This window comes from Glycine max, chromosome 19, assembly GCF_000004515.6.
Source record: "Glycine max cultivar Williams 82 chromosome 19, Glycine_max_v4.0, whole genome shotgun sequence".
Taxonomy (NCBI): domain Eukaryota; kingdom Viridiplantae; phylum Streptophyta; class Magnoliopsida; order Fabales; family Fabaceae; genus Glycine; species Glycine max.
In genome coordinates, this window is record NC_038255.2 from 31,403,890 (window position 1) to 31,414,734 (window position 10,845).

The following is a 10,845-nucleotide window of genomic DNA, read 5'->3' on the forward strand; positions in this document are numbered from 1 at the left end:
CACCATAAACCCTTAACCCTTAACCCTAAATTCTAATCCCTAAACCATAAACCCTAAAACTAAACCCTCAACACTAAACCCTAAGGCTTAGACAATAAACCCTAAATCTTAAACCCTAATCCATTAACCCTAAAATTTAAACCCTAAACCCTAAACCATTAACCCTACATTTTAAACCCTTAACCCTAAAATATAAAAACTAAACCTTCAACCCTAAACCCTTAACCCTATATTTTCAAACCCTTAACCCTAACATATAAAAACTAAACCCTAAACCCTAAACCCTAAATCCGAAATTCTAAACCCTAAACACTAAATTCTAAATGCCAACCCCTTAACCCAAAATTTTAAACCATAAACCCTAAACCCTTAACCCTAAATTATAACCCTAAACCCTAAACCCTTAACCCTTAACACTAAATTATAATCCCTAAACCATAAACCCTAAACACTAAACCCTAAGGCTTTGACAATAAACCCTAAATCTTAAACCCTAATCCCTTAACCCTAAATTTTGAACCATAAACCCTTAACCCTTAACCCTTAACCCTAAATCCTAAATTCTAAACCCTAAAACCTAAGGCTTAGAGCCTAAACACTAAACCATAAGACTTAGACACTAAAACCTAAATCTTAAACCCTAATCCCTTAACCCTAAATTTTAAACCCTAAACCCTCAACACTAAACCCTAAACCATAAGGCTTAGACACTAAACCCTAAATCTTAAACCCTAAACCCTTAACCCTAAAATTTAAACCATAAACCCTAAACACTAAATTCTAAACACTAAACCCTGAACCCTAAAATATAAACCCTAAACCCTACGGCTTAGGCCCATAAACCCTAATCCTTAAACCCTAAGGCTTAGGTGTTACTCTGTTGTGTTATTCTATAGTGTTTAGGGTTTATTCTGTAATGTTGATTCTGTTGGGTTTAGTCCTTGTTCCAGATAGTCCATAATGACTAAGTCCATAGTTTGTCATTGTAGATAGTTAAAAAAAAACTAAGGTAGAGAAAAGAAAATAACTAATGTTTCAAACTAATGATGAACACCAATGTCACTCAACCTGGATTGATCCACTCCATTTATTTCAACTTCTAAATGTAGTTTTATTTCATTAGAAGTACACATTCAAAAATAAGTAACTGATGATTTCATTGAAGACCACAAAGTAAATACATGGAACAAAACCTAAAGCAATACAAGTCACTCATCTAACATACATAAATCAATTAAATGAATTACTCCCACGATCAGATTGCATTGGACATCGGCGCCTATTGTGCCCTTCTGCTCCACATCTACTACATTTTTGTCGGTGGTCAGATGGTTCGACCCAATCCATCTCATTCCTTATCCTTGTTGATTTTGGCCGACCTTTCGCACGAATTGTAGTTGGGTCAGGGATTAGTGTCCATGCCTCATCAGAAGGAGGAATTGCCGCTTCATTCCTAAGAGGCCACCACTTTGCGGAGTATGCTTTTAAGATGTGCTCATTAGTGTAAACAACATTTATATATTGGTAGTAGTTCATGCTCATGTAACCACAAGCTACAATAATGTGTGAACATGGATAGTGAAGCGCAAAATACCTTCCTCATTGACAATAATGGTCATTCAAGTTAACTGCCCACTTTTGTTCGCCACATTGCGTTATAGGATTGAAGGTCTCCTCTACTTCAAACCTTGTCGAGTGGATATCATACACGCGAATGATGTGCGAACAAGCTTGTTCTTGATTTTTCCTAAGTTCTTTAACAAGCTTAGAAAAATATACTTGGCCTTCGTTTAATTGTCTTTGGGCTTGGCGACCATGATCAACAAAGTACTTTCGGCACCTACTATATGTTGACTTGACCAACGTTGTTATTGGAATGCTGCGACAATCTTTCAACACCTTATTCACACATTCTGATAGGTTGGTTGTCATCTGACCATATCTTCGTCCAGATGTATCGTAAGCCATGCTCCATTTTTCCTTTGAAATGCGATTTATCCATCTTGCTATGGCTGGACTCAATTGACGAAATGTTTCTAAGTTTTGATCAAACACATGCTTGCAAGGAGTGTACGCTGCATCAAATTTGTTACCATCAAAAGTTGTAGGTAGATATGAAACTCAAATTAACTTAATGTATAAAATAAACCTTACCGAATTTCTTGAACATCTCTTTTTGTTTCGCGTTGTTGAAATTGCGATTGAAATTGCTCGCTATGTGTCGAACGCAGTACATATGATAACCGTGGAGAGGTTACCAACCAAGTGCTTCGTTAGCGACAACAGACTTTATACTCGCGTGACGATCATATATTAGACAAATTCCATTCTTATCTGTGACGTGTTCACGCAAGTGGGCCAAAAACCATGACCATGCTGTTAACGTCTCACCTTCGACCACGACGAATGCTAGAGGAAGAACACCAGCATTTCCATCTTGTGATGTGGCCATTAACAGGGTCCCACGGTATTTCCCGTATAAATGTGTGCCTTCAACTTGTATGATTGGTTTACAGTACTTAAAAGCCTCTTTGCATTGACCAAATGTCCAAAATACTCTATGAAACACACGATGTTTGCGACTCACGCTATTACCAACAATAAAATCGTCATGTAGTATTTGAAAATAAGAGCCAGGAGAATGATTTTGCATGTGTGTTAGCCATGACGAGAGTTTCACATACAACTCTTCCCAATCACCATATTCAATTGCAATCGCCTTTTGTTTCGCCATCGATGCTTTTCTATATGAAACCTTATAGGAAAATTCACTATTTATCCTTTCTTGAATCAAAGAAATTTTTATTGATGGATCTTCTCTGATCATGCCTGTAATTCAAATAATAAAATAAAATAAAAAATTAAAATAACAAATAACACAAAAGTAGGATAATATGAACATAAAAAACGTACCTACTACGCAAGTCGCAATTGAATTTGAATCAAGCTTCTCATGGTCTTGTGTCATAGTCATATTTAGACATATGTGCGGTCCACCCCATTGTGTCACTTTCCATGCATTAGTTTTTTTAGATAAAATTGCCCTCATATAAAAAGGGCAAGGAGACTCTGCGCTGTTGTTGGGGCAACAAACGATATATTTGTGTGATTTCATTTCAACAACCTTAAAACTTTGATGCACCTTCATCACATATTGTTTCAGTGCATTTTTGACCGCATCTTTACTGTCAAAATCCATGCCAACATGTAATTCTTGTCCAACATTAAAAGTCGTTGGCATGTCCAAACCACAAATGTCCTCCTCGTCCGGATGACTCCAATTGATATTATTATAATGCAAAGCATCATTCCAAAATGAATTTTGAATTCCTGGTACACCTAATAATTTTAAAAAAATATCACGTCAACAAACTACTCGTATTTAGTTACCATTAAATACAATTCTCATAAAAAGATAGATGTATTCAACTAATTTTGTATTTCATAAAATTTACCTTCAGTTGGGTGAACAATTAAAACTGGTTCAATGATGTCGGTGACTTCATCGTCTGTATCAGATATTCCATCAACACTATCATCTTCATCGAAAGACTCTTCAACGTATGAGTTAGACGCAAGATAATCATCATCATCATCTTCATCATCATGTAAATTACTTATATTTCTTGGCAGTTCCGACTCATGATGAGATACATTATGTCCACATGACGTAACATAATTTGCAGCATGAAACATAGAACCACCAACAATATCCTTTTCTACGTACAATTCTAGAACTGACATTTGTTGTTGTTGTTGAAAACTTTCGATCATAGTTTCAACATCTTCGTCATCACAAATTTGCAACGCAACATATTTTCCTGAAACTAAAAATCTACAACTTATAGTAGAAATAATTTCATTATTTTCTAACTTTACCTTATCTCCAATTTTTTTTTTCAAATCATTGAAACTAATTCCGCGTTTAATCTGAATCGCCTTTTTACTGTCTTCAAATATTACACCATCATTGTCTTCATATACTCTTTCGTTGAAATACAACACTGTAATAATTGAATTCATGATATACCTACATGAACAAAATTAAAAATAATTAATCATAACAATAGTAGTTTTAAAATAAATAAGTGTATTTGCTTGCTTCATCTACTAACTTAAACTTAAACTTAAAATTAAACTTAAACTTAAACTTAAACTACAGATTAAAATTTCATTCTAACTTCAAAAAACTAGAAGGGAATTAGGTAATTATTTGTAAGGCTTGTCCATCCATGAACAAAGGCTTGTAAATAATTAAACATTATTAAAAAATAACTTCAAAGTAAAAAACCTAATTACAAAAATTAATAGGCTTAAACTTCACGTGTTAAAATTTGTTTCTAAATAAAACAATTATTACTTCAATTAAATATTTTGTGAATGATAAAAATAACAAAATTTATTTGCTTCCTCTACTAAACTTAAAGTAGACATTGATACGTCATTCTAACAAAAAAATTATTACTTCAATTAAATAATTCAAAAAAAATTTCTTAACTTCAAAAACTTAAAGACTCACCTCTAAATATTTTTTAACTCACAAATAGCATCAACAAAATTTTATAACCGGAAGGGTCACACGTCAAATTTCTAAGCCACAAAAACCATGAACAAAGAGGATTACAAATAATTACTCATACTAATTTTAAAATAAAAATTCTAATTTAAAAAATTAATTCACTTAAACTTTACCTTCAAATTTTAGTCTAACAAAAAAATTTATTACTTCAATTAAATATTTTGTCAATGATACAAATAAAAAATATTTATTTGCTTGCTCTATGAAACTTTAACTACACATTCATACTTTATTCTAAAAAAATTACTCTAATTAAATAATTTATGAAAAATTCCTCAACTTCAAAAAAATTTCAGACACAAAATGGAAGGGTTATAAATGAAAGCGTTACACTTAAAAAAATTTTAGACGCAAAAACCATAAAAAAAAGGCTTACACACAATTACTACTAATAATTTTTAAATAAAAAATCTAATTTACAAAATTAATACACTTAAATTTGAGCTTCAAATTTGATTCTAACCACAAAATTTATTACTTGAAAATAAAAAATTTGTACATGATAAATAAACAAAAGGAAAGAAGGCTTTCTTTAAATAAATACAAAATATCCTTACTATAGAATCAGCAAACTTCAAACAAAACGAAAGTCTTTCTTCCTCTCTTCAAAGATGAGGATCATTCTTTTTCTCCTTGTTTTTCATCATTGAGAGATGTTCTCGTCACTTTCATAATCTTTGGTTAAAAGATTAATCTCCTTTTCTGAACCATCGGATAAATCATTGTCATCCCATGCAATGTATGCTTTCTTAGTTCTTCTTTCGTCAAATCTTTTCTTTTCACTTTTCTCCGACCATTCTTCATTTGACGGACAGTTGGCCTTGATGTGACCAATTTGGTTGCATTTGTAACACCTAAGGACTTGAGAATCCTCTTGTGATTTTCTTTCATTATTTAAATTCTTACGCCTATCAATTCTTCTTTTCTTGATGTATTTCTAAAATTTCTTAACAAAGAAGGAAAAATCTTCATCATCAGAATCTTCTTCTTCGTTTTCTTCTTGTATTGAAGATGAGGCTTTAAGGGCTATGCTTCTCTTCTTTTTTTCATTTTCTTCATTCTGATTGAGGCGTTGAAGTTCCATCTCGTGTTCCTGCAATTTACCAAATAAAGTGGCAAGAGACATGGAAGAGAGATCTTTGCTTTCAGAAATAGCAGTTACCTTGGGCTGCCATTCCCTACTTAAACATCTTAAGACTTTATTAATTAAATCCTCATTAGGAAAAACTTTTCCTAATGATGCAAGATGATTTACAATATGTGTAAACCTTTTTTGTAAATTCTGAACTTTTTCATTTGTGTTCATCCTAAATAACTCATATTCATGGGTAAAAGTATTTATTCTAGACCTTTTTACATCTGTGGTTCCTTCATGGGTTAACTGGAGAGTATCCCACATATCCTTAGCATTAGTACAATTTGACACTCTAAAGTACTCATCTATCCCTAGGGCTGAAGTGATGATATTTTTGGCTTTGAGATCGTACAGGATTTTTCTCCTATCTTCTTCTGTCCACTGATCTCTAGGTTTTTGGGTTGAAGTACTTGTGCTTACATCTACTATAGTGGGTATATGTGGTCCTAATTCTATTGCTTCCCATATATTTAGATCTATGGCTTCAATGAATATTTGCATGTGGGTTTTCCAATAATGGTAACCCTCACCATTGAAAATGGGTGGTCTGTGAATAGAATTTCCTTCAGGAAACAAGGGATTTGAGGAGGCCATCCTACAAGAAACCTGCTTTGATACCACTTGTTGGATCGAGTGGCCTCAGAATAATTAAGAAGGGGGGGTTGAATTAATTATTTCTAAAACTTTACCAATTAAAAATTACTCTTTTAAGGCTTTTACTTTTGTTGTTAAGAGAATGTGGAGTAGAAGAGAAACTTAACAGAAAGTAAAAGTGAAAATTAAATGTACAGCGGAAAGTAAAAGAGTAGGGAAGAAGGAAACAAACACACAAGAGTTTTTATACTGGTTCGGCAAAAACCCGTGCCTACCTCCAGTCCCCAAGCGACCTGCGGTCCTTGAGATTTCTTTCAACCTTGTAAAAATCCTTTTACAAGCAAAGATCCACAAGAGATGTACCCTCTCTTGTTCTCAGTCAAACCCAAGTAGATGTACCTTCTACTTGTGCCACAAAGGATGTACCCTCCAATGTGTTAAGACAAAGATCTCAGGCTGTTAAACCTTTGATACTTTGTGAATGGGGATACAAAAGAATTCTTAGGCGGTTAAACCTTTGAACGCTTTTGTATTAGGGAATGGGAAGAATCAAAAGAATTCTCAGACTGTGTCATTTTGAATTCTTTGACAAGGGAGAAGGGAGACACAAAAGAATTCAGGCGGTTAGTCCCTTGTTCTTTTGGAAAAGAGAGAAGAGAGACACAAAAAGAAATCAGGCGGTTAGTCCTTGGCGCATTCTTTTTGGCAAAGGGAGAAGAGAATGGAAAGGATGAATAGCACAAGTTTTCAAGGTTTAGAAAACCAGAAAACTTCAGAAAGCTTTTGGTACAAAGAAGAAGAAGAAGAACTTCAAAGAGATTTCAAGGCTTGTAAAGGATTGATTGGAAAAGCAAAAGTATTCAAGATTGTTGTTAGAAAGATTGATTCAAAATACAAAACAAAGCCTTGCTTTTATAGACTCTTCATGTTTGGTCAAGAAGGCCATTCAGAAGAGTTATAACTTTTAGAAAAATTTAAAACCCATTTGAAAAAGTCAAAACCTTTTTGAAGAGTTACATCTTTAGATTTTTCAGAAACAGACACTGGTAATCGATTACACAAAGCTTTTGAGTGAAACCATGTGACTCTTCACTTTTAAATTTGAATTTCAACATTCAAGGACACTGGTAATCGATTACCAAAACATTGTAATCGATTACAGCCTTTTGAAAATATTTGGAACGTTGTAAATTCAGTTTGAAAACTTTTTCAAACTCATTTTACTACTGGTAATCGATTACAACAATATGATAATCGATTACCAGAGAGTAAAAACTCTTTGGTAAAGGTTTTGTCAAAAACTCATGTGCTATTCAAATTTTTGAAAAACTTTTTAATACTTATCTTGATTGAGTCCTTTCTTTATTCTTGAATCTTGAGTCTTGAATCTTGATCTTGATTATTGAGATCTTTAATCTTGAATCTTGATTCTTGATTGTAGGCTTTCTTCTTGAGTCTTGAATTCTTCTTGATTCTTGAACTCTTGACTTGTTCTTGATTCACTTGAGTTGTTCTTTGATCTTTTGAGCTTTTTGTTCATCACCTTTGTCATCATCTTTTGTTGTCATCATTGTTATCATCAAAACACCTTTGAATCATTGTTGATTCATCATGAATCTTTGCTTCCACAATATTGCCTAGCCTGAATACCCTAACCTAACCTGTAACCTGCAATGCATGTGACCTACTGCATGCCTCTGATTGCCTTAACCTCCTCCAATGCAAGAACAGTGCCCTAGCAAGGCTGACTCACGTCCACCTTGGTCTCACAGGAGCCAATGGCGGGACTGTGCATGGGGTGTATCGCAAGAGCCAATGGCGGCATGGGCTTACGTGGAAGCCTTCTCGCCAGTGGGAGTAGCGAGACAGCGTCCACGTCAGCTGTCTCGCCAAGCAGAATGGCGGCACCCTCTGAGCTCTCTCGCCACTGCTAATGGCGGTACTCCTTTCTTGCCTGTGTTGCTGGCGGGATCCTCGTAGAAACAGACCCCCTGCGTAAATACTAACAAAAGAGACCCCTTTACGTAAAAAGTTTGTAAAGGGGACCCTCTACAGTAAATTTTCCCATCTATCTCTTAGTTGGTGTGCATTATTAACTTACACTAAAATATTCAGGAAAGAAGTCATTATTTTTTTTTAATTAATTTATTTTCGGGACAATATATTAATTTAACTATAAAATAATACAAAATCTGTTCTCTCTCATTGTCCATGTCTCACACGTATCCATGCATCTCCCTTGTTACGTTTTCTTTCTCTTTCGCCTGACCATCATGTACATGCCACCAACTACATTACAGTAACTCCAACCCAGTGGTTGTGATTAACATAAAGGGAGAACAAACAAAAAATAAATTAGTCGAAGGAGATGATTGATGATAAGCAATTAAAAACAAAATATTTCAAAACAATAATGACTATAACCCTATCTCTATTATACTGCTGCATCGCCGTAGCTACTAGGGGTGGGAATAGGCCAGGCCAGCCTACAGGGGCCTATGACCTGGCCTACATAAAGTCTGGCCTGTACTGGCTTATTTAATTAAAAGGGGTTCAAGCTTTTTTAAAAGCCTATTAAATTAAATACATCAGACTTAGACTTATTAAAAAACCTTATAAGCCTGATAGGCCGACCTATATATATGTATATATACTTATATTATTTTTTGGGTACAATTAATTTTTTTTAAACTAGAAGACTTTGATTACATATTACTACTCCATAACTTTCATTCCTATAATCAAGTAAGAATTTAATTACAATTTAGGTGTGAGTCATGTACCCCTTTATATTCCTCATTATTTTTATTGGTTTTCCTATTCCTATTAACGTTTCCTTTTCCTTTAACTTTCCTATTAAGTTCCTACTCCAGAGCAAAGGAATATTAAAGATTTAATGTGAATAAGATTTTTAAAAAGACTATCAGGCCAAGCTAGGCTTTTAAAAAGGCCAACCCGAGTCAAAATAAAAGTCTTTGATAGGCTATAGGCCAAACTCAGACCTCAAAAATTCATCTTAAGCTAGGCTCAGGCCTTTTAAGGCCTAGTCTGGCCTGACCTATTCCCACCCCTAGTAGCTACCATGTCCTCACAAATCACTCAACATCTGCTTTTCGTCACATTCCTCATGGAGGTAGCCAAGGTGGCTTCAATTTTGGAATGGAGGCATTCCAAAGGAGCAGGATTTTAGCGCTGAACGAAAAGGAAAGTTCGCACTGTTAGTGCTTTAATCCATGCCATTAATGAATTTCAATAAGTTCTTATGTGATTAATAGTGATGTTGTCATCATTATGTCATATCATCCAATAATGCCAATCAAGATCATGTCACATTAGCAAATGATAATATCACCCACTTGATAAATCATAAAAAAGGTTTAATCAGTAAATAATGACTTGATGAAAATTATAAGTTATCATGATCTATCACTAGGGACTTAAATTAAAAGATAACATATTTTTAGGGACTAAAATGAAAAGTGTAATTTTTTACGGACTAAAAATAAAAAATAAAATATTTGTAAAGACTAAAAACAATAAAAGGTGAATGACTACGGTAAAAAGTGACATATTTATAAAAAAGATATTTAAATATTGTGAACATCTAATTTTGTCCGGCTTTTTTTACAACATTGCAAATTTACATTAAAAATATGTCCAAATTTCCCTTACGAACATCCAATTTTTTTCCCCATTTACATTAATCCCATTTTTTCTTTTATATATATATATATATATATATTTTGCATCTTAAATAAGCCCCCAAATATTTTTATTCAAACTCTATTCATCCCTTTCTTTCCCTATTTATCATATTTTCCTCTCTTAATAAATTGATTTTCTAAGAATTTGGTATTGGGTCATTAGGACATTGGGTATCTAATCAATAGCTTATTCTTATATATCTTATTTTCCTTTATTAAGCCATAGGACAAATATGAATAAAGTTTGTGCTTTAAGTCATTTAAAAATAATATAATAATTAAAATTTAGTATACATCAAATAAAAAAAATGAAATTACACATATAAGAAAAATTAGAAAAACCTTTTGCCCTAATTACACAACCCTATTAGAGTCGCCTGCTCTGTTCCATTCAAATTCTAAGCCTTTGCTTAGCAGCTTCTAACACTTGAAAATTCATCTGCCACCATTGCAGCCAGCAAAGTGACAATAAAATAATTACAAATGGAAATTTAAAAATTGAAATTAATCCTCTATAAATAGGGGAAGAAATAGAACAAAAAGAAGATCCAAAAACTTTAGGGAGAAAATCAGAAAATGGGGTTCCTTATGTTGGAATAACCAGGAATCTATAAGGGGGGATTGAATAGATTTTTTTTCAAATGTTTACCAATTTGTTCTTTAAGATTCAATTAAAACTAAATTCTCAATGTAATCAAGGTTTTCTCAAAAACTAGATAATAAAGATTTTTCAATAAAGAAAACAATGAATACACAATTTTATGAAAAACAGAGTATTATGACCCTTTAACAACAATTCCATAACCAAGATTGATTATCAAAGCAAAGTTTTA